The 26355-nt window shown below is 35.9% G+C and overlaps 1 protein-coding gene and 1 pseudogene across 1 annotated transcript in view; both read left to right on the forward strand.

The window, feature by feature from the left end:
• The window catches only part of GBE1 (1,4-alpha-glucan branching enzyme 1), a 277012-nt gene that overhangs the window by 132984 nt on the left and 117673 nt on the right, over positions 1 to 26355 (forward strand). The window lies entirely within an intron of this gene.
• LOC105737951 lies at positions 14596 to 15244 on the forward strand (annotated as a pseudogene).

A 26355-nucleotide genomic window follows, 5' to 3' on the forward strand; every position in this document is an offset into this window, starting at 1 on the left:
TTGTTTCCCACTTTATTCCTCAGGATTGGAACGGTGCTTGACACATTTAAACACAGATTTGTTGAATGAATAAATAAATGAATACATTTATGCTAGTTCTCCCAAATTAGAATATAGATCTTATAATCCTCTTCCTTAAGCAAGGACCTCAGAACCTGCTAGAGAACAGACTGTCAAAGTTTGTCCAGATGAGTAGAAATGAAGCCCATTATCTCTATGAAGTAATACTTTTTTCAATAGTTTAGGTCGTTTTATACCCAGATATAGAAAATGGTGTTTCACTTCATTCACAAAATAACAATGGCATCCAGGTTTATTATAGCTCTTTGTTCCGTATAATTTCTTTGGGAAAGCGGGAAATAATCCACCAAGGAGGAAAGTTCAGCAGGAAATTAGGAAGTGTGGTACATGAAAGGTGTTCAGTGCTCAAATACACTTGGAAAACCCCAAATTAAATCAAATTCAGCACATTTCTTTAGAATCAAAATTCTTGGAATCTAATTAGCTACTATACATTTTGAATCTCCAAGTAAGTGCTATACAATAATATTTCATTTTTCAAATGTATTAGACCTTGAAACACTTCGAATGCACATAGAAGAGATTTTTTTTTTTTTAAATGAGTCTGAACTTGGCTTATGGAGTTTTTGAAGGATCTGACTCTAGTCTCATCTTGACATCCTTTTTCTCTTGCTTACTAAGCTCTAGCCACTCCAGTGCTTTTCCTGCACTGGGGCTGTTGTGCATGCTTTTTTCTTTGCCTGGAGTAGTTCGCTGGTATCCATCTCCTGTTTATTTTCTGCTCCTCAGTGTAAAAGCCCCTTCCCCTTATCTTCGCCAGTCTAAAATCAGTTCGTCGGGAATGCTTGCTCAAGGCTCCCTCTTTTTATCCTGTACTTATTTATAATCTTTAGTTAACAGTCGTGATTGCATTTGTGTTTTATATTCTGAAATACTTACAACTTACCTATTTTTCTTTTGATTTTACCTTTAGGAGCTATTCCAGTGCATAAGTGTACATATGTAAATTCTGTGCTATAAACATTATTAATGGTCATTTTACTTTTGTTTTGTAAAGAATATCCTGTTTGAACCTTATGTCCTTGAAAGAAAATGATTTTTACTACTACCTTAACCAATACAGATATAGTGATAATAGCTTGAGCTAGTGAGTGGATGAAATTAGAATAGATGTGCTTTGGCATTCAGGCTCTGCTGTTTCCGAGCATGAGCTGCTCCGTACTGAGCAGGGCCGGCATTGTTAAGTTGTTTACTTTATTGAAATCTTACCGCCCCTAAACTAGCATCAACATGTTGTACTATTTATTTACAACATACAAGTTACGGAAATGAAGTCTCTTTATGCTTATTTCCTCTAGCAGAAGATAATAGCACAACCTGCTTCAGTATTTACGCTTTTTAAAATAAAACACAATTTCACCCTTTCCTCATCAGCCCATCAGAAGTTTCTCTGGCTGCCTTTCTTCCTCTCGTTCTCTTTCTTTCTCATTACCTTTCCTTTTCTCCCCATACTCCAGTAGATATCAGCTGTACATTTGGTGAGTAAGCTTTGTGATATTTGAAAGAAGATAGCCAAAAACTGGAAATAAAAGTCAAGGGCCAGGCATGGTGACTGTCCTGTAATCTCAGCACTTTGGGAGGCTGAGGTGGCAGAATCACTTAAGCACTGGAGTTTAAGACCACCCTAGGTAACATAGTGAAACCCTTTCTCTACAACAAAATTAAAATGAAATTACCTGGGCATAGTGGTGCATACCTGTAGTCTTTGATACTTGGGAGGCGAGGTGGGAGGATTGCTTGAGCCCAAGACTCCGAGGCTGCAGTGAGCTATGATCATGCCACTGCACTCCAGCCTGGGCAACAGAGTGAGACAGTCTAAAAAAAGAGTCCAGGATTTTATTTTTTGTTGGCACTTGTCAGTTTTAGGAAAGATGTAAGGGAATAGTTGTCTCTATGTTCTTTCTAAAAGTCTTAATTTACAGACTCCAGGTGCCTCCAGTGATTGAAGTGTAAAATATTAAAAGATCATAGCCAATGCAAAAATAGGAATGTCAGAATCAAATATCCTGAGAAGAAGCTATCAGTAGTGTCTAGAGTCTTAGATAGTATTCTCTTGACTGATAAAGACCTGAAAATATCTCCTATCAAGGCAGGAGTGAAGCATTCTATTCTTGGTTTCTGTGTTTTTCTTTCCCCCACCGCCTCCCTCCTTCTCCCTCCCCCTCCCCTCCCCTCCCTAATAACATAAGGGCAGGCAGGGTTCTGAGGCAGGGAAAGATTTGAGTCTGTGTCAGGAAAAGTGTAGCACTGGTTTTATTTTAGGGCCCTACTCTTGTCTTCCCCGTGGTTGGCTTTTTTCCCTGCTATGCTGATTATTTTAGCAGGTAGAAAAAAGTTTGGCTGCTGCTAGAAAGTTTTCTTAAGAAATGTGAATATTTTAGGCTATTTGACCATAAACGTAGCTAATTCAGACACACTGGGAACAAACCAGAAGGAGACTTGGTTCTTTTCCACTCTTTCTGCAGGGTACATTAACATCCCGTAGAAAGTAGAGATATGCTTCTTGTATTGTGTGTGTTATGTTACCTTATAGATATGAACTAGCTCAAATAAATATCCACTAGGTTATTTTCTTATTTATTTACATGTTACGTGTGTGTGTATGCATGTGTGTGTATAACATCTAAAGTCCAAAAGTTTATACCCATTGATCATATATTATTTAATATTTTGGTTTTCTGCAATTCATAATCTCAACACACCTAAAATTTATAGAAAATAGGGCAAGAATATACATTTCTAGACTGTGCAAGTGGGAGGTCTACTTTAAAAATAGATATGAAATACTGTTTCTGTATTAAATATATGAATATTACATGTTAGGAGCAGGAGGCTTTATGAACAAATGTTGATGCCTAAGTAATATGCTTGTGAGAATCCTGGTATGGTTAGGCTTTGTGTCCTCCCCCAGATCTCATCTTGAATTGTAATCTCCATAATCCCCATAATCTCTACATGTCAAAGGAGAGACCAGGTGGAGGGAATTGAATCATGGGGGCAATTTCCCCCGTTTTCTCATGATAGTGAGTGAGTTCTCACAAGATCTGATGGTTTTATAAGGGGCTTGTCCTCCTTCGCTCGGCACTTCTCTTTCCTGCTGCCTTGTGAAGAAGGTGCCTTGCTTCGTCTTTGCCTTCTGCCATGATTGTAAGTTTCCTGAGGCCTCCCCAGCCATGTGGAACTGTGAGTCAGTTAAACCTTTTTCCTTTATAAATTACCCAGCCTTGGGCAGTTCTTTATAGCAGTATGAAAATGGACTACTACAGATCCTATACTAAAAATAAGTCTGGGTCAGGCACAGTGGCTCATGCTTGTAATTTTCGTACTTTGGGAGGCCAAGACAGGAAGAATGCTTGAGGTCAGGAGTTCAAGAGCAGCCTGGGCAACATAGTGAGACCCCATCTTTATTAAAAAAATGAAAATAAAAATAGCTAGGCATGATGGCTCTTACCTGTAGTCCCAGCTACTCAGGAGGCTGAGGCAGGAAGACTGCCTGAGCCCAGGCAACCTGGAGGCTGCAAGTGAGGCCAGGAGGTTGCAGTGAGCCATGGTCGTGCCACTGTACTCCAGCCTTGGTGACAGAGTGAAACGCTGTCTCAAATAATAATAATAATGTCTGGCACACCACAGATGCTAAATTAATTTAACAAAAGTTTGAGTACCTACTGGATACCCAACCTTCCTGAACCCTGGGAATGAAGCAGTGAAGAAAACAGATAAGACACCAACCCTCAGAGCCCTATACTTTGGTGAGGAAGACCAACAATACAAAGTACATTTCTAGGTAGCAACAAGTACTATGAAGAAAAAGGCAACCAGCTAGAAAGATTCAGTGTTATGTTGTAAAGTGGCTATTAGTGTGTGGCCAAGATAAGCATTCTGAAAAGGTGATATTTAAGCAGAGACCTGAATGAAGTGACATGCAATATCCTATTCTGAGAATAAGCAAACAGTGAGGAGAAAAGCAATTGTGAAGTCCCTGCAGGGGCAGTGGGGTTGGCGTGTTTAAAGGAAGGCCAGGGAGATGTAGATTGGTAAGTGAGGGAGAATTTCAGGAGACTCCAGAGAGATTGGCAGTTGTCAGATCATGGCACATGGATACATATGTAACAAACCTGCACATTGTGCACATGTACCCTAAAACCTAAAGTATAATAATAAGATAAAATAAAATTAAATTAAAAAAAAAACCTTGTAGGCCCTTGTAAGGAGATTCAATTTTCTTCTGTTTTATTCAGTTTATTCTGTGTTTGATGGGGAGCTGTTTTAACAGCTTTTTAAAGGTTTGGATCAGGGAAATGGTATGACATTACTGAAAAGATCATTTTTTCTATTCTAGAAGGAAGAGAGATGTTGGGCAGATGTAGAACTGGTGGGCAGATTTAAGATATTTGTATGCAGTAGTCCACTGAGAAGCTGTCTTAGATGAGTGCAGTAGCATCAGGGGCTTTAATAATTAATTAAATTAAACATGGAGTGCATGTTGAAGGTATAACTGATTTAAAAACAAAAAAAAACTTGCTGAGTGATTGGTTGTATATGAGGGGAAGAAAGAAGTTAACTCTGAAATTTTTGACCAAGAGGTAAACAGGCCTCTGAAAATGGGACTTCTGGCATAAGGTACACTGTAGCCATTCACAAATCCATGGGGAACCGGGAGGAGAAGGATTTGGGGGAAAATCAAGAGGTTAGTTTTGGATATCACAAGTGTGAGATGCATGTTTGCTATGTAAGTGGAGATGTTGAGTAGGCACTTAAAAATAAAAGCCTGGAATTTAGTGGTGAGGTTCGGACTGGCAATTTAAGTCAGAAATCATCTGTTTATAAAGGCATTCAAAGCAGTGCGCTTGTATCGGATCATCTGAAGAGTGGGTGTGAAGAAAGGTGTGGTTGAGCTACTGAGCTCCAAGTTACTCTAACATAAAGAGGTCAGGAAGAAAAACAAGCTGGGAGCTAAGAAAATAAAGAAGGATATGCAGGTGAAGTGGGAGGACCTATTTAAATAAGCATGTTTTAGAAGGAGTTAGTGCTCAAAATGCCAGCTGCATTTGCAGAGTTTAATTTAGATGAGGATTGAGAATTGGCCATTGATTTAGCATGATGGTCATTTATTTGGACTAAAAATGGTTTTGTTGGAATGGTTGGGCTGAAATTCTGATTCAGATGGGTTAAGAAGAAAATGGAAAGTGAGAAAGTGAAGGCAGCAAGTGTAGAAAACTTTTATGTATATAGAGAGGACATTTACAAAGTAGTAGAAAAGTGGGTTTGTAACGTAGCTGGAATGGAGGTCAAAAGTCAAAAAGTTTCTTTTAAGGTAGGTGATAGTTCAGCTGATGGGATAGAGTTGATAGAGAGGGTTCTTAGAAAAACGCAGGGGCAATTTATCCGATGTAATAAAAAAGTAGGTGAAGTATATTGGTTTTATGCAGGCAAAGAGGTAGATTTGATTGGGTGTTGATGCTTTTTAATTGCTTCCATTTTCTCATTTAAATAAAAGGCAAGGCCATCCAGTGAAAGTGAATGAGGGAGAGGTATTGGCAATTCCAGGTGAGAGGAAGTATGGTATTGTCCACTGCAAGAGTGGTAGAGTAGTTCACTAAGGAAATGTGATAGGATTCCTTAGGGATCAAATTCAACTAAGGGTGGAGTTTTGTTAGGACTAGGAGAGTGATGTAAAGGAATGATTCGGGTAATAGACCGTGAGAATTCTAATTTGGATAAGCGTGGACAGGACAGCTGAAGAAGGATAGTAGCAACAAAAGATGTGGTTAGGAGTAATTTTCTGTTGGGGGGTGAAGAATTGTTGGATGAGGGCACTGAATATTTTGGCTTATGGAACAGCCTTATAAGGAGACCAAAGCATGCTGTGACTTCCCTTAAGTCACAACCAGGGCTCTTTGAAAGCTAGGAGGAGGACAGTCTCTTAAGATCCCCTCAAAAATGTTTGAATGACAGTGGTGTTTCTCCATTTCCCTTACATTTTCATATACTTAACTTTTCCAAAATGGTAACAACAATAAAAAGGTTCACAATTTTCTAGGTCGAATCTATTAAATTATAGCATTAAATAATAAGCCACAGCAGGAGGTATAATTATAAGGTAACCTTGAGAGACAGTTGATTCGAATACACTCAATCCATCACCAAATGTATTCTCCAAAGTGTTACCAGAGTAAGCTTTCTAAAATGCGAATTTGACATGTGACTCACAAATGTAAAACATTCAGTGGTGTCTTTTCTGTTGCTTATAACAGAATAACTGAAACTGGGTAATTTATGAAGAAAAGGAATTTATTTCTTACAGTGATAGAGACTGAGAACTCGAAGGTCAGGGGCCCGCCTCCGTGAGGTCCTACTTGCTGATGGCGTCTCCCCGCAGAGTTCCTACGTGTTGCTGTCCTCTCAAATACTGAGTCTCTGTGACTTTACACATGACATTTCCTTTCATTTGGAATGCACTCCCTCCTCTACTTTGCTTTATGGACTATCTTATATTTTAAGACCAAACGTCTTTCTTATCTTCTAAGAAACTTTCATAGAAGATCTGTCCTCATCCTCATTCCTGCCTGGTTGACATTCATCCCCGCCACCTCACTGCAACTCAATCAGGACTTCCCTTTTTTATTTAAATACTGTTTAAGTGTAATCTACTTAAACAAATCTAATATTGTATAAATTACACTTCCCAAAATAAAAACTCTCCCCATTTTAGTCTTTTTACTGGACCACATGTCATTTCAGCTACTTGCCTTTTGACTTTATTTCCATAGCATATGCTTGCTCTCAAATAAATGCTTGTTAACTATTAGAATTCTTTCTAAAATAAAAGTATATATACTAAGTGCTCTTTAAATTTCATATATTAAAACAAGATGGTCTGCCATTAATTTTGGCTTTTGTTATTAAAAATTATTTCCATGTCTTGGGAGGCCGAGGTGGGCGGATCACGAGGTCAGGAGTTCAAGACTAGTCTGGCCAACAGAGTGAAACCCCATCTCTACTAAAAATACAAAAAAATGGCCGGGCGTGGTGGCAGGCACCTGTAATCCCAGCTACTCAGGAAGTTGAGGCAGGAGAATGACTTGAACCCGGGAGGTGGAGGGTGCAGTGAGCGGAGATCGTGCCACTGCACTCCAGCCTGGATGACAGTGCGAGACTCCGTCTCAAAAAAAAAAAAAAAATTATTTCCATGTCAAAAATAATTTGATCTTCTCATGGTGTCATATATGACAGCCTTTTAAACTGCTATGTTTTATATCATTGATTTAATTTAGTTTCCTGAACAATTTATGAAAGCAATATTTTTAAATAAAAATTATAATTTATTTTTTAATAAATTAATTTGCAAAGTATATTTTTTAAATATGGAGATATTTTAGCTTATAAATTTATATGTTTTTTAATGGTGATGACATTTTAATGCTACGCTTTTTAACTTATTATGAAAAGGTTTTACTCTAAGAGATGTACAAAAAAAAGTAAAAAGAAAAACTTCATTTTAAATGTAAAATGGTGTTTTGTTTCCTCACATTAAAATGCATTTTAAAATGTCAAAATAAATGTGAAAAGCCCAAATTAAATCTCTTGGTCATATTTTTGAAAAGTGATAATTCTTTCTATTTTAATTAAGTCCCTAAAGAATTTTTAAATGTGAGTGTCTCCAACCTAGAGGATAATTTTAAAACAATTATGTATAAAATTATTTGCTTTATAATTTTCTTCCATCCCACATAGTCATAATTTTGAGTCTTTATTTTAATGAGCCCCCATGAAATGATGTGTTAAGTGTTAAATGATTTCCAACCTCCTATTTTATTTTCTCTTGATTAATGGAATCAATAAACAATTTATATTAAAATGCAAATGTGGAGATACACACTCAAATGAAATAAATAATCTAATTGTCAATTTTAAAAAATTAGCATGATAATCTATAGTTGTACCCTTAATATATGTGAAATATGTTTCTTTTTATTCTAATTTCAACATGGACAGATATAGCAGAAGACCATAAAACCATTTTGTTCCATCTAAGTGAGAAAATTGTAGATTATCTTAACATATAGGTATGTGTAGATATATTTACAAGATAAATTTGGATCAAATTCATAAAGACTTGGATAATATGAAGGACAATTTTTTTTATAGAATGAATACTACATGCATAGTTTAGCCATGGTGCTGAGGGTCTGCAAAATATCGTTGTTAGTCTTCTTTTTACAGGGCAGAGACAAATGCTAAATATATCAATATTATTGATGATTTTACCAGAGATCCCTTTTTAAAAATAAATGAATGAAAATTACATGTTCCTTGCAATAGATGACAAAATTATATAGTAATTTTCTGCATGTTTGCATTATTTTGATATAATTTAAAGAGTCATTCTTTAAAAAGAATCTCATGTATAAGTTCAAAGATTTCCAAAAGTATATTAGGTACAGTGTTTCTTTTCTGGGTGTGTAGCAGTTTTTCAGGCTGAGAAAATGACTGATGAGTAGATTTATGAAGAACAAATATCACTAAAGGAACATCAATAACTTTAGTTATTGATAATTAGCTCTAGTCTTAATTTTTCAAGTAAGTATACAAGTAACTAAGTAATGTTTCTTTTTCAAGGACTTACTCTACATGTGTAAAATGAGAGTTGGCCTAAATTCATTTCTAACCTCTTAATACAAAGGGAGATTCAGGATAGGATATGCATCCTCAATGAAATTTCTGAACTGTGAGAGAAAAGTGAAGCAAAATGCCAAGGTGAACCGGCGTGTGAGGAAACAGGTCCTGATTTAAAATGTCAAAGGCAAAAGAAACTTCTCACTGCTATTCAAAGTTTATTCCTCTTTGTCCTGCCTAAAAATTAACATGATAAATGATCCTCTTCAGTGGGATCATGTAGAATCATGGAGTGTGGAGTTGAGTTTTCGGAGGTCAACTAGGGATCACTTCTTTACAGTTTTTTCATGGTGTCTAATTTTCTGCAAGCTTTCTGGAAAAAAATTTGTGAGTACTTACATTAATAAGTCCTAGAGCATGATCATTGAATTATTAAATATAAGGTAATTTATTCTAAGGCTATAGGCCAACTATAAGTTAAAAATGCTTTGTGCATTAAGATATTTCTTACAAGTTGATTAATTAGAAAACAGTGAAGATATTCTTCTAGTATGATGATCAAATTAAGACATTCTCAGATGAACGAAAACTAAGATAATTTGTTGCCAGCAGACTTATCTAGAATGTTTAGTGGACATTCTATGAAATGGAGAAGGAAAACTGGAAAGAGTAAAAGTACGGCTAAATACAATACAGTTTCCTTCTCTTTAATTTTTAACTTATGTCACTGTGCAGACATCAAAATAACAGTAAAAGGATACTAGGAATAACTCTACATACATACATTTGGTAATTTAGATGAAATGGATCTATTTCTAAAAAAACACTACCACAACTTACCAAATCTGAAATATTATAATTACCCTGTAACTATTAATAAAATTTAATTTGTAACTTAAAAGCATGTAACATAGGAAAACCTACATGTACATGTGTTTTCAATGGACAATTTTCTGAAACATTTTAAGAAGAATTCACACTAATTTAGTATAGTTTCTTCCAGAAAAGAGAAAAAGAAGGAACACTACCCAATTCATTTTATGAAGCCAGTATTGCCCTAATATTAGAACCAGATAAAGATAATAATAAGAAGATAACTGCCGGTCAATATTCCTCATGAATTAGGAGCAAAATTCTTAACAAGATATTAGCAATTACAATTCAGCAATATATAAAAAGAATTATACACCATAACCAAGTAGGGTTTATTCTAGAAATATTAAGCTTGTTTTATATTTAAAATCCCAACACGGTAACAAGCTAAAGAAGAAAAACATTATATTAGTTGATGAAGAAAAAGTATTTTGCCAAATTAAACATCCATTTGAAATAAAATGGCTCAGAGTAATAGGAACAGAGGGGAACTGTCAAGTCTTAATAAAGGAGATCTGTTAAAAATTGAAATGTGACAATATACTAAGTGGCTAAAATCTAAATTCTTTCTTTCTAACTTTGGGAACAAGACGAAGAAGTCCACTATCACCATTCTTATTTAACACAGTGCTGGGAATTCTGGCTAATGAAATAAAGCCAAAAATAAATAAAAAGGAAATAAGACATAGAGATCAGAATGGATAAATAAAACTTTCCTTTCTCTTTGTGGTTGACATGATTCTATATATAGAATATAGAAAATACCAAGGAATCTAAACAAAACCCCTCCAGAATTTAATGAGTGAGATGAGCAAGGTTGCAGTTGTATTTCTATATACTAGTAATGAACAGGTGGTTATTAAAATTAAAAAATATACATTTATAAACACTTGTTCTCTCCCTCCTCCTCTCTTTCCCTTCCTACATCCCTCCCTTCACATTTTTTCTCTCTTAAAAGAAGTAGTAAGATGTAAATCCAGTAAAATATGTACAGGAATGTATAATGAAAACTATAAAACACTGATGAAAGAAGAAAATTTAAATAAATGGAGATGCATACTGTGTTCATAGATTGGACAACTCAAAGTAATAAAGAAGTCATTTTTCTCCAAATCAAAAGCTGTTTAAGACAATTCCTGTTAAATTCTTGGAAGACATTTTTATAGATGTAGACATAGAGATTATTTCAAAATTATATGGTAAGACAAACATTAGAACACTTAAAACAATCTTGTAAAAGTGGAGTAAAGTGGGAGGAATCAGTCTCCCCAATTTTTAGTCTTATATAGTTACAGTAATCAAGACTGTATGGTATCAGTGGAGGGATAGACATATTGATGGAACAGAATAGACAACCCAGAAATAGGCCTACACAAATACGCACGACTAATTTTTGACAAAAGTACAAAAGCATTTCAGTGGAGGAATGATAGATTTTGCAACAAATGATACCAGAGCTGTTGGACATCCATAGAAATAAATTTCAATCTAAATTTTCTACCTTATGCAAAAGTTTACTAAAATAGATTATAGATTAACACGTAAAATGTGGAAATTTTAGAAAAATAAAACTGGAGAAAATCTTCAGCTGTAGGATTAGTCAAAGAGTTCTTAGACTTGACATGAGAATACTGTCAATACAAGGAAAAACTGATAAATTGGACTACTTCAAGACTGTGATATAAAGTTCTTGTTAAGATGATGAAATGACAAGCTAGAAGCTCAGAGAAAATGTTTGCAAAGCACATACCCAAAGAGGTCTCAAATCCACAATACATAAATGTGTCAAAACGCTACAGTTAAAATAATCATAAAATGGCAAGAAAATGGAATATATAGATGGCCAATAAGCAGATGAAAATATATTCAATATCATTAGGGAAATGGATATTAAAACTACAATGAGATATCACTACATATCTATCAGACTGCTAAAATTAAAATAGTAACTACACCAAATGCTGGTGAGGATTCAAGAAGACTGGGTCATTCCTGGTGTGCATGTAAAATACTATAATCACTGCAAAACAGTGTAGTAGTTTCTTATAAAACTAAATATGCAACTGTCGTACATGTCAGCAAGCAGTTGCACTCCTGCGTATGTGTTCCAAATAAATTAAAACTGTTTTCGCACAAAAACATACACTTAAATGTTCATTGCAACTTTATTCATCATAGCCAGTACCTGAGAACAACCCACTTGTTCTTCAGTATATTAAACAGAGTGTAGTATATCCATATCATGGAGTACCACTCAGCAATAAAAATGAGTAATCTATTAATACACACAACTTGAATGAATCTCCAGAGGATTATGTGGAGTAGCAAAAGCTCGTCCCCAAAGGGACATATTCCATTTTGTTTAATCCCATTTATATTATCATTCTTGTAGTGACAAAGAAGTGGAGAAGAAATTAGTGTTTTCCAGGGCTAAGGGTGGTGGTGAGAAAACAGGAGTGCTTTGGATGTGACTATGAAAGGACAAGAGGATTCCTTCTAGTGATACAATTGTTCTGTATCTTGGCTGTATTGATGCCAATATCCTGGCTGTGATATTGTACCATAGTTTTCCAGATGTTATTTGGGGAAAATGGGTAAAGTGAACACAGTACCCCTCTGTATCATTTCTTATAACTGCATATAAATCTATGGCTTTCTCAAGATAAAAAGTTTAAGAATTTTGGTTTTGCATACAAATTCTAAAGCAGCTGGAAGAAAATATACCCACAATTAATAATTATTTAAGTATTCCCTCTTGACGGCATTTGGAAGTAGTCTTCATTTTCAAAAACCTATTGACATAGCTAATATGTTTTCAAATAGATTATTTTTAAAACAATACTTTTTTTTTTTTTTTTTTGAGAAAAAAAATCTCATTCTGTAACCTATGCTGGAGTACAGCTCACTGTAGCCTTGAGCTCCTGGGCTCTGGGCTCAAACGATTCTCCCACCTCAGCCTCCCAAGTAGCTGGAACCACAGGCACATGCCACCACACCTAGCTAATTTTCCTTATTTGTTTATTTATTGAGATGGAATGTCGCTCTGTCTCCCAGGCTGGAGTGCAATGGAGTGATCTCTTGGCTCACTGCAACCTCCGCCTCCTGGGTTCAAGCGATTCTCCTGCCTCAGCCTCCTGAGTAGCTGGGATTACAGGCACATGCCACCATGCCCGGCTAATTTTTTGTATCTATAGTAGAGAAGGATTTTCACTATGTTGGCCAGGCTGGTCTGGATCTCTTGACCTCGTGATCTGCCCGCCTTGGCCTCCCAAAGTGCTGGGATTATAGGCATGAGTCACTGTGCTGATTTTCCTTATTTTTTGTAGAATAGAAGTCTCAAATTCCTGGGCTCAAGCAATACTCCCCACCCCAGCCCCCGCCTCAGCCTCCCACAGAGTTGGGATTGCAGGCATGAGCCACCGTGTCTGGCCTCAAATAGATTCTTAAAAAGCAACTTGTATTTTAATTTAGTCAAATCAGGGACATCTGCTGCTTATGCAGTCACTTAGAACATCAATGCCAATTAAGAACATTTTGATTGAGAACTAATCTTCAATTTCACAGTTCAGAAATTATGGTAGGGTTTTTTCCCCCCTTAGATTAGATTGAGCTATAGGGGACACACACAAAATTTATAGAGAAAGGTATTTTAAAAATTGTTGACCTAGTAATATTAGATGAGATAGATGCTTTAAAAGTAATTGTGAACCAAGAGTGGTGGTGTGCACCTTTAGTTCCAACTACTTGGGAGGCTGAGGCAGGAGGATCACTTGAGCCCCAGAGTTGCAGGCTGCAGTGAGCCATGACTACACCACTGGACAACAGAGCCAGACCCTGACTCTAAAAAAACAAAAAAGGTAACTCAGATTTTGGAGTTCACTAAGCAACTTACCTTTGTTTGTTCCAGAGTTTATGAATGCAATCAGTAGTTTTAAGGGTTTTTTTTTTTTTGGTGTGTGTGTGTGGACACGTTTACTTTTATTGTAACAAAGCTTGTACACTTTCAGTGTTTAAAACTGAGCATCATCTTTCCTTTCCAGTGAAACAAAGAGAAAATTTAAAAATAAACAAGAACAAAATTACAATAGAGAATGTTAATACCAAATAAGACCCTACAGGTTCTGCTGATTCTCCCATTGAGTGGCAGGGCTCAAGCCATCATTAGGAGAGGATTTATTTTGAAAGTGTCATCTTAAACTGCAGGGATGTCTGTCAGATATCACAATTAAACATGCCAAAGGAGAAACCGTATTGTCAAAATGCCCACTTAACCCACTGAAACATCTCAAACTCACCCCTTGCTGACCATCTATAACCCCACTTTTTAAGTTTTTTTTTCTTTTTTTAAACAAGAGAAAATAGATACATGTTGGTATATGCTAACTGTTCATATTCACATAGAGACACGGTGTGCTTTATGATCCCAGTATACAGAGAAAGGAGGAAGAAATTAGAATTCTATGCACTACTACACAGGGGCTTAGCACCCTGGAAGCACCCTCCAGTTTCCAGTAGCATGAAGGGAGCAGGTTTTTTCTTTTTTCCCACAGATCTTGGTGGTGTTGATTCCATATAGTTCAGACAGGAAGGGATAAAAATGAATTTTGAACAGAAAGGGGTAGAGACTCTTTTCCCATTCTGTTCTGCTCAAGGTATTTTCTCCAAAATAAGTTGAGAACCATGGTGTAGAGAAAAGAGACCTCAAGAACAGGGCGACTGAGGACAAGAGAAAAAACAAAACAAAACAAAACAGACTGCAGCTTGCTCCCAGGGACTGGAGAACATTTTAAAAAAGGAAGGTCAGAATCCATCAGTGTTCTATTAGTCATCTTCTCCTTCATCCTCCTCTCTTTCCTCCCCTTCATCATCTTCATCTTCTTCACCTTCATCCTTATCCCCTACTTCATCAGTATCTTCTAATCTGTCCTCCTTTGCATCATCATCATTGTCGTCATCATCTTTTTCTCCTTTTCCTTCTTCATCATCCATATCAGGAACCAAGTAGTACTGTAATGGTTTCGGCCAATGTCGTCTTTGATGAACTCTCTTAACTCATCCACACCTGCATCAGAATGGTCAGTAAATCAGGTAAAGAAGCTCTCTGGACCACCTCCTGCTGTGGGACCGAAGGAGACATCTGCTCCTGCAGGCTTGCCGTAGAAGGGACAGAAAGAACAGCAAGAAGCAATTGAACACATTGATGAAGTACGAAATGAAATAGACTTAATGTGAGGAGATTTTGAAAGTCGAATAGAAATGTAACAAACTCCGCCAACCACTTTTTCAGAAGATGTCAGAACTGATTGCCAACATCCCAAGTTTGGGGGTAACAACATTTGTCAACCATCCACCAGTGTTCGCACTGCTTGGGGAGGAGGACGAAGACGCACTGCATTATTTGACCAGAGTTGAAGTGACAGAATTTGAAGATATTAAATCAGGTTACAGGATAGATTTTTATTTTGATGAAAATCCTTACTTTGAAAATAAAATTATTCCCAAAGAATTTCATCCTAATGAGAGTGGTGATCCATCTTCAAAGTCCACCGAAATCAAATGGAAATCCGGAATGGATTTGAAACACTGAAGTCAAATGCAGAATAAAGCCAGCAGGAAGAGGCAACATGAGGAACCAGAGAGCTTCTTTAAGGTTTTTTTTTTTTTCTTTAAATGAGCGTGGATTTAACACAGTAAGAGTGGCATGATTTTAGTAGATACATAATCTTGATAAAGTAAACGTCTTATGAACCATTCCTGCCTAAAAAGTTCTAATATTCCTATAATTTGAAAGTTTGCGTTCTTAAACTAGTGTTTATTTCTTCCCACCACTGCTAAATTAGTACTGATTAATGCATATTAGTAAGATTAGTAATAGTATTTGCTTTTACTAGGCAGGATGTCAAAAATGCTTTTTTCCAATATGGTTTCTCTTGAGGTTTTTCTCGTGTTTCTTCAGTATATCCTGGTTTTCACAATTCAAAAACTTGTCATGTTGCTTGTGTTTGGATATTCCCTGACTCTTCATCAAAAAAGCATTTGTAAACTATGTCTTAGTTACATTTATTTCTTCTTCTAACTAATGCTATTCATTATATGCTAGTATTTTACTTTGACATGCCCTCTTTATCAGTTTGAGAGCTGTCCAATTATAGACAATTCTCATCCTAAAAAATTCAGACTCTAGACTTGGAAAGGACCTCAATATTATAGTTTAATCTTTAGTCTTTTCTTTAGCATCCCTAATTCACCTTTCCCTTGCGTGTCTTCAGAAAATGAAACTGATCTTGTAAGATAGCTCATTTTGTATTTGGACGGATCTCTCCATTAGGAAATTCTTTTTTATATTGAGTTTAGAATCTGTCTACCAATTTGTAACCCATGGAAGCTCACAAAGCCGATCCAATCACTTTTCTACATCATGTGCCTTTGAGTGTTATGCCCTGGGCCTTCTTCTATTTCCAGAGAGTGTATTTCCATTTTTCCCCAGTTGTTTTTCCTATTGCATTACTTGGTTTTGAATTCTTATTTGTTAACAAACCTGAATTTGTCTATATCCCTCTTAAATGTGGAATACTGAACTGAATGTACTATACCAGATGAGTTCTGACTTTTCATATTATATTTTAGTCAGAAATTTCGTAGCCATTGCCCAGTACAGGAATGCATCCACCACATCCTTGTTTGCTATTTTATACTTGAAAAGTGCAATTGTGTCAAAATATTTTCAGTATCTTAAGATTTGGTGCTGTTCTATCTTCCAGACTCCTATAAATAATTTGTATACAAGGTAGCAGGGGAAAAAACCACTCCAGTGACATTTTTTTTTTTTCTAACCTGACTTAATCTCCATTGAGAGTACTATAAAGATTACTTTTTTTTTTTTGAAGCCTCAGTATATGTCTGGCAAAATCTTAAAATCAATCATTTAATTTAAATTGGATTTGAAAAGAAGGTCACTAGATGAAATCTCCTGCTGTAGTTAGTGAATGAAGGTTTATGTTAAAGGAGGGAAAACCGACCACTTTTATGTTTTTAACGGGCTAAATTGGGAACTTGTCAGGGCTCACAATCCAGTTCTTCAAAATTATAAAACTAAACTTGAAAGCACCCTGGTCACCTCTGACCCACTGTGGAACACAGTGCCCCCCATTGAAGAGGAACGGGGTGCAGTTCTTTTCAGGTAGAGCCACCTGCAGTCACAGGTGTTCTCCACAAGCCTTGGCGCTTCAGAGGGCTGTGGTATTTTTGTTTCTGCCAGCCATTGTGATGACAGTACCTCTGAAGTTCCTGGGCCATATTCAAACCTTGTCTCTCAAAAGCCACATTAGAAATATATATGCCACCCCCAATTTCTCAAAAATGGTGTTCTTTTTCCTGTTTTAATAAGATAATCAACCTTCAAAGAGGTCTTATGAAGTGTTTATGGATTATGAGAAACAAATGTAGACCTTTTGTTTATGAACATGGACAAAATTTTATTCACAAGAACATATTTATCTTCAACTACTTAGTACTGTTTCAACTTTAAAAGAGATACTTTTCAGTTTATTGTAAAACTATTGCCAAAGACTAGCAAGTGTCTGTAAAACAAAGGATTCTTAAAATAATTCACTGATTAACATGCTATATCAAAGGTCAAGGGGTCATATCCTTGGATGATGATAGGGAGAGTTGCTGACTTAGTACTGCTATTGCTCTAGAGAAAAACTCAAAATTTGAACCAATGGGCTGGACATGTGGCATCATAATAGATGGAAAAGTAAGATAATTTTGAGAAGACTTTATACTTTAGAGCAGTACTAATTTTTGTGTAATCCATTATTTTCTTGACACGTTCACATGTTTCTGTGCCTATTGCATTATTTCCTCACATTTGTACCTTTATTGATTTTTAATACCCTTTTACTCTTTTTTCCTCATTTATCCTTCTTGTAACTGGCTGTGAATAAATTTCAGTCACATTTTTATGTTAGTAACAAGTCTGAGTGCCAAATTTGAGCTCTACGAGACTCTACTCTGAGCAATTTATATGTTTGCAATCTCTAACGTCTGCACTAAAATGTTCTAATACTACAATTCTTTCCAAAGTGGGTTTGACCAATAGCAACCAACAGTATTAACAGTGAAACACTCTGTGAAGGTATAAATCAAACGAGAGCATTTGTGAATAAGTGGGCTCTAGAAAAGGCAAGTTTAGGAGGATTGCCATAAAGTCTATGAGCTGCTTGTGACAACATCCAAAGCTTTATTAACTTCACTAATATATCAATAACAAGCAAAATAACAAAAGAAAGCAAAAACAAACAAAAACCCAAAAATTCTAGGGAACAAACATTAGAAAATAAGATTTTAGAAGTATAGAAATATATTACCTGCAATCATTGGTATATTTTCCGTGTCTGAGAGTAAAATCCAACTTTAAAGTTTTTTTTTTTTTTGGCTTTGAGCAGTGTTTTTGAGGGTGGGGAGACAGACAGATGTAGACAAGTGTTCCAGTCCTTCATTTGTTTGCCCAAGTGATTTTGGAAAATCACTTAATATCTGTTTCAGATATAATACTAATTTCATTAGTAATTAGAGGATAATAACTCCTTGAAGGGGTTCAGGATATGTCACCCCAAAATTGGCCACGTTGGCATATTACTGGTTTTGAGTTTTCGGTAAAACGCACTTGAAAAACAGGCGCAAGAAGGATGCTTTCATTTCCCCTTTTTCTTCCTGAAAGCAGATGTAACTCCTATGTAAGAGCTGCCCTCCTTATGCCAGGAGGAAAGAAATGTTCTTATCACCAGAGATGGGACTAGAGGATTCTGTACAAACAGACCTTGTTCAAAATAACTCTACTCTTCCTTTAGTGTCTCCATTTGTTTTAGTTACTTTTCTGTATTTGTGATTCTTCGTTCAACCCAGCCTATAAGCATTCAGGTTTTGCTACTTCTTTGAGTCAACATTTCCTTATGAAGGCTTTTATATTACATAAATTTGTATGCTTTTCTCCTGTTAATCTGTCTTATGTCAATCTAACTCTCAGACCCAGCTGGATACCCTAAACAGGTAAAGGTAAAGATTTTGCCTCCCCTCTACCCTACCAAAAGTGTAGTGAGAAAATTAAATATGATTATATGGATAAAGCACCGGACACATATAGATTCCCAATAAAGGATAGTTTTCTTTTCTTTATCCCAGCATACAGACTGCCAGCAGCCAAAGGGGAGAGGGAATCATCTTAAGGAGTTAACAGACATATCATAACTGACAGTGATTATCTCATGTATGTATTGTTTGGGGGTCTTTGAATAATGTTGTGGGAAGTGTTCACAATGACAGTTCTACATGTCAGTGAAATAGCAAATATCACAAACGTATTCCGTGACCTTTAGTGAAGGTTGAAAGAGGTTTTGAAAATGTAATTTAGGAGGGCTTTTCTGAAAAGGAGAAAGATAGTGTTGCACAAATAAGCGGCTTTCCTAAATGCCTGATTTAATCAAGTAATAACATTCAGAATTTATATTTCTTAAATAAAATACTTCTCAAGAAGGGTTTTCAATGGAAGAATCACAGTGGATTTAACTAGATGGTGCCTCCCCTTTCTTTCCTCGTGCAAAAGTACTGATATATGGCATAACTCATAAGCAGAGATGACAGAGGAGGAGGTGGTAGGGTTGAGGTTACAACTTCCTTCTTATTGGAAATCAGTGGTTTAGCATAGGAGAGTTGAACACTGACCCGGAAAACCCTTGATAGTTACATGAATAGTGGCGTGCTGACATGCTGAAAGAGAGCATCAGTTTCAGTGAGTATCCAACTTAGTGACTACAACAACATGAATTTTGGTAAAAGTGGATTTAGTCCTAAGGACTTATGGGGCTAATGCGCAGTTAATCATAGATGAACAGGAGCATACATTTCTTGTGTAAACCTAGCTCTTCTTATCTGTGATCTTCATTTATCTATACTTTTTATGCTGTCCTACAATAAAATTTAGAAAATAATAACAAATACAAAAAAGTAATAAATGATGAAAATTCTAACATAAAAGTTGAATTAAAATAAAACAAGTGTTGGGAAATTCAATTAGAAAAGAGTTAAGAAAAAAGAATTAAATTGTTACCAATTGCATAATGGATGACATTTTAGACTTGACTAAGGTCAAATAAAATGATTTTTAAACTGGGAAACATTTTGACAAAATTACATAAATAAGGTAATATGCAAAAGAAATTAAAGATAAAAATACATAAATTTCAAATAATTAAAATAATATGACAAGGCAAAATGAATACTTAGCAGAATTAATTGCCATATTTATTTATTTTTTGTTTTTGTTTTTATTTGTTTTTGAGACGGAATCTCGCTCTGTCGTCAGGCTGGAGTGCAGTGGCACAATCTCGGCTTACTGCAACCTCTGACTCCTGGGTTCAAGTGATTCTCCTGCCTCAGACTCCCGAGTAGCTGGGATTACAGGCGTGCACCACTAAGCCCAGCTAATTTTTGTATTTTTAGTAGAGGCGGGGTTTCACCATGTTGGCCAGGATGGTCCTGATCTCCTGACCTCATGATCCGCCCACAAGTGCTGGGATTACAGGTGTGAGCCATCACTCCTGGCCTGCCATATTTATTTTTTAAATAAACTTTATGAAGAGGTAAACAATAGTTTTTCCCCCATTTTTAGACAGCAACGACTATCAGTTCTAAAAAGAAACTTTTTGAATAAAATAACAAGGCACTGTGAATTTTAAATCATTTTCTGTGAGGTCTAAACAACTTTTTCTTTTCTGTGCATGATTGACCAAAATGAAGTGAATAAAACCATAAATGGCAATATGGTGTAGCCTGCAGAACAGTGGTATGTGTCATTCATTTCTTCATTTTACGAATATTTACTGTATGGTTTCTAAGCACCAGGCCAGCTGCTAGGCTCTGGGAATACAGCAACAACTAAATAAACGTGACATCTGTACATCTACAGCATGTATTTATTATATTGAGGAAGATTGATAATCAATTTAAAAATGCTACATAATAGCACATAAAGTAAATAATAATAAACCAAGAAAAGATCATAGTATCACATAAATGCTAAGCAAAACATATCTGAAAGTGATATGGTTGGCAGAGTAACTGGGTGTCCGGAGAAGTCCTCCAAGAGATCATATTTGCGTGACATCCAATTGACATTTGGCTGGGGTCTGACTTAAGGGAAGAGAATTCTAGGCAGAGAGTATAGCTGGTAAGAAGTACCTATGTCTGAAATGAGCTTGTCTGTTCTTCAAGAACAGAAAAAAGGGCACTATAGCTGGTGCTTAGTGGGCAGTAGTTGAAATATTGGACTGGATCGGATTATACTGGACCTGTAACCAGGACTGTGGATTGGATTTTATTCCAAGTGAAATCAGACTTTGTTAAATAGCGCAGGGTCTTCCTGCCTGGGCAGGATTTTGACCTGGACATAAATCATTATTCTCAGTCTGGCCATACACTGTACATTTGCAAATGGGGATGGACATTGATGACAATGTATAGCACCTGGTGCATGGTTTTAGCAATTCCTCTGTGTCATTATATATGAAGAAGAACCCTAAAAGATTCCATGGAGCTTTAAAAAGTATATTACTTTTTAAAGACAGCTCATTTTTAAAGCATAGACTGAATTCTCTAAATTTCATCAGATATCTTGATGTTTTGGGGAGCATAGACTTTTATTTCCTAGAGTGAGCATCACTAGCATTGTAAATGCAAGGTTTCTTCTAATATTTTGTTTTGTCTTTTATAAACATATCAGTTTGCCTTTTACTCCAGAATGTATTTGTTTTTATTTTACCATGGAATAGCTGTGTAAATTGCTGGCAAGAAGCAAATATATGTAGTAGTTAGCAGCTTTGATTCTGCAATAAGAGACCGGAGTTCATTGGCCAGCTGTGTGGGCATATGAATGTTACATACTAACAGTGGTAAAATGAGAATTTTAATTGCAGGGGTCTGCAAAGGATATTGCTTGTGGGCCAAGTGTGACTGCTGCCTGTTTTTGTAAATAACGTTTTATTGAAATATAGCCACGCCCATTCCTTTACACATTGCCTATGTCCTCTTTCTCCCTACCACAACTGAGTTGAGTCCTGCAACGCTGAGACCTTACATGGCCACGAAGTCTAAAATGTTTTTTTCTAGCTCTGTACAAAAAAGTGTGCCAACCTCTATTATTATGTGCACCTTTGAGGGTTATTGTGGGAATTACATGAAATAATTCATGCAAAGCACTCAGTACAAGGCCTGCCATTTATTTAGTAAGCATTCAATATATATTTGTAAGTATTAGAATTTTTACACATTGATTTTTTACTGTCAAATAATCAGGTCAAATTGACTGTCATAAATATGCACTGTTATGTGTGTTTCCGTGTGTCTTTAGAGGTAAAGCACCCAAGCTTGAGAAGTATTTAAGTAGCCATATTTTGGTGACACTTGGCCATTTCTGCATTAATAACATGCCTGGATGTTGGAACCTCTATTTTGGCCACTAGTTTTTCCTTGATTCGGATATTATAAATTATATATATGTAAAAGTTTTTGGTTATATTACAGCAATATGAGTAGATTGTTAAATTAATCATTGCAGAACCCTTTGAAAGTCTAGGCAGCAATGTGCAAATGCAAAATTTATAACTGGAGCAAACAAAAAGAAGCTGATGATTCCTTAAGGATACTGATGTTTTTGTGGTTTCTTCCTTTTGTTGTCGTCACCAGAGATTTATATTACATTTGGGGAAATTTTCAATATTTAATCATAAGCATTTTTATTCCAATGTAGGCCATACATTCACCAATATGAGCTTACTCTCACTAGAGCCTGGCCATATTTTTTTTTTTATTTAAAAAAAATTGAGGTATATGTTTGCATGAATGCCCATGTGTGTTAAAACTTCTAATAAACAATACGGAAAGATGATCAGTGAAGAGTTTAATGATTTTACTTCTTATAGTGTTAAACATGTTATGAAAGGTCTCTAAAGAGAAATTGTAAGCTGCGGGGGGAAAGGAAGAAAAGAAGAGGAAAATCTATTATTTGAACATTTCAGTTAAATAATTTCTTACTTAAGTTTTCATCATGAAAATGCCACTTTTGTAGGTTTCCAAAAAATATCATAATCATTGCTTATGTGCCTTTATTTTAGTGAAGTAAAGAGTTTTGTTGTTCTTAATTTCCAGTTCCATTTCCAATGACTATGAAAACATTATTTAACTTTATATATTACTTTTCAATTTGTTTATTTTTACCGCTTCAGAGTTAATGTTGTATTTAAAAGATAAATTAATCCCAGCAATTTGGGAGACCGAGATGGGCAGATTGCTTGAGTCCAGGAGTTCAAGACCAGGTTAGGAGACATGACAAAACCCCGCCTCTACACAAAATACAAAAATTAGCCTGGCGTCGTGGTGCACTCCTGTCATCCCAGCTACTTGGGGCCTGAGGTGAGAGGATAACTTGAGCCTGGGAGGTCCAGGATGTAGTGAGATGAGATGGTGCCACTGCACATCAGCCTGGGCAAGAAAGTGAGACCCTTTCTCAAAAAAAAAAAAAAAAAAAAGTTAATATTTTATTATGTGAGTGTCTTAGCTTTCTATGTACATTATTAAGTTAGTTCAGGTCAGTTTGTTTGAAACTAATATAAAGAAAAGGCATAAGATATGGTTCTTAACATTTAGACAATAATTTATGATTACATTGGGAAAACAGGACTTGCTTGCATGAACCAGTTTGTCTCTTACTGTCTCTCACATGGCATTCATGTAAGAAATAAGATTTTGTGAACCTTGTGCTGGGCTATCAATTGAGATTGTGGGATTCATTGCTGGTTGAATTTGGTTTTATAATATTTTTGAGTGTGGATGTCATTTTTTTCAGGCCATAACTCTATCATTTTCTAAGGCACATTTAATGTCATAAACTTTTGTGTCTGTATTCTAGTAGAATATAGTGAAATCATTCAAATTAGTCTGTATGCTAAAACTCAGAAATGTTAATCTCAAATTAATTTTTCAGTTTAAATTTAAATTTATAGGCTGGGCATGGTGGCTCACGCCTGTAATCCCAGCACTCTGGGAGGCTGAGGTAGGTGGATCACTTGAGGTCAGAAGTTCAATACCAGCCCGGCCAACATGGTGAAACCCCATCTCTACTAAAAATACAAAAAATTAGCTGGGCGTGGTGGTGGGCGCCTGTAATCCCAGCTACTTGGGAGGCTGAGGCAAGAGAATTGCTTGAACCTGGGAGGCAGAGGTTGCAGCCAAGATCGCGCCACTGTACTCCAGCCTGGGCGACAGAGAGAGACTGTCTCAAAATAAAATAAAATAAATTTAAATTTATAAAAATATATAAGATGGAGATCAAATAATCTAGTACCCTGTTTTTAAAAATTATCACACTGATTTTCAGGGAGATTATCTGTTTATATACTGATTTTTGCAAAATTGGCTAGAACATAATTTTCTTGACTTCTAATTCAGTGTTATTTCATTGTATATTAAAAATGCTTAGTTAATTTTCATTAAGTGAAGTATGACATAATTTTCTCATGAAATTCATCAAGTCAGAGTACCTGATATCTTTATTTTTGCAAAATCATATATAAATATGTATATTTAATGAATTATAAGCAATTCCTAGGATTGCTTGACAGGCTTTTACATTTGCTTCTGCAATCAAGATTTAAGAAGGAAGAGAGGCTAACAGAGGAAAGGGAGAGAGGAGAAGAGGTTAGAAGAGGAAAATGGAAGGAAAGAGAATAAGAGACCAGATGGATAGCTAGTTTAGGAATAGAGGAGCCACAGGGAGTAAGGAGGAAAGGAATGCATTCTCCAGGCAGACAGTAAGCAGAGTCTGGGCTGAAGAGGACAAGAATTGGGGCATGAGTCAGCCAAGAAAAGATGAGATTTGGTACAGAAGGAGTATCGAGTGGGAAGTTTCTAGATATATATGCTGCTGGAAAGACTGTCTCAAAAGTATTTTCTTTGAATAGAAAAATTCTGGAGAAATGTGATTAAAATAAGAAAGATAGTTAAGCATTATGTAGGGAGTCAGTCACACAAAATTAACACATAAAGAAAAATGTCCTTTTCTTATTTCTTCATCCTCTCTTTTATTTCTGAATGTTTCTGTCCCTCTGAAATTTGTATGTTGGAATTCTAATCTCTAAGGTGATGACATTAGGAAATGGGGCCTTTGGGAGAGCTCCACGCTCTGGATGGGATTAGGGATTAGCGCTCTTAGAAAAGGGACCCAGAGAGCTCCCTCACACTCTTTCTACCATGTAGAAGATGCAGTGAGAAGTGGGCACTTTGCAACTCGTAAGAGGACCCTCGTCAGAATCTGACCATGCTGGCACCCTGATTTTGGACTTCCATCCTCCAGAACTACGAGGAATACGTTTTTGTTGTTTATAACCTACTCTGTCTATGGCAATTTGATATAGGAGCTTAAACTAAGACAGATGGTTAATTTAATAGATACCTTTCCACAAAATCTGATTTTGTTGACCTTGTTGAATCTATCTTTAAAGGAAGTCCTATGCTAATGACTACACTAGTGAACTGCTAGTATGTAATAAAAATATATTCCTGCTGTGCCTGTCAAAAGTGGATTGAGGGCTTTTCTGAACTAATGTAAGGTGATTTCTAATAATTTTGAATGAGTGTTATATTGTCCAATTTATCCTATGGGCTTCAGCTTTCACTCTCACTTTCTGAGAAGCTTAGCTTCACTTCCTCAGAATACATTAACTGTTTCTCTCTCAATACAGTCTCATACTGCCATATTTATTCTTTGTATTATTCATCACTATTGTAATTAAATGTGTTTGTGTTAGTAGCTGTAAAATGTCTGTTTCTCCTGTTAGACCCTAAACTCCACACAAATTGATACTTTGTATTTGCTATTCATAGCTGTGTCCCCAGCACCTGGCATTGTGCCTGGTACAGAGCAGGTAGTTAAGAAATGCATACTGAATGTACAAATAGGTAAATAAAATAAAACTCTAGGAAAAATAAATGCTGAATTTAAAAAAGGGATTATTTAGCTTTGATGTTAGCTAAAACATGCTTATCTTTATGATTTATTTCAGTATGAGAAAATCACAACTAATAGAACACATTGATATATTACAGCCATAAATGTAATTTATATGTAATAGTTAAACAAATATTCAAAATTTGTTTATTATTTAATAGGAACTCTCATTGATTGGCAGTATATCAAACACTGCCATCACGTTATACCCATTCCATTTAATCCCCATTCAGGAGGGTGCAGAAATTATCTTCCATTTTACATTGTGGAAAACTGAGACTTAGAGAAGATTAATACAGCTAGTATGACCACGTATTAAAATTATGGATATGTGGGAATTACAGGGTTTTAAAAGATGTTGTACCAGGGCAATTACCAAAAACAAGAAATAATTTTTAATGTAGTCATGCTGAATGTGGAGTATAAAATTGCAGTTAAGAGGTGAGGTTTTAGATTCAAAAGGTTGAGCTGCACCTGTACCTATTACCTGAGTGACCCTGGACATGGTTTTTTAACTTTTCTAAACCTCAGTTTCCCAAACCATAAAATATCATATCACAGCCTTATTAAATGAGGCTGTGTAATGGGTGGGGTCTGGAAGCTAGCAGACACTTGGTGACTTTGAATTCCTTTTCAGTCATTTCAAGTTTTCTCTGAATTCCAATTGGCTGAGTTTGTAATGTAACTTATACAAATTATGAGCAAAACATATTTTTAATTGT

Source organism: Nomascus leucogenys, chromosome 21 (assembly GCF_006542625.1).
Source record: "Nomascus leucogenys isolate Asia chromosome 21, Asia_NLE_v1, whole genome shotgun sequence".
In the NCBI taxonomy this organism is placed as follows: domain Eukaryota; kingdom Metazoa; phylum Chordata; class Mammalia; order Primates; family Hylobatidae; genus Nomascus; species Nomascus leucogenys.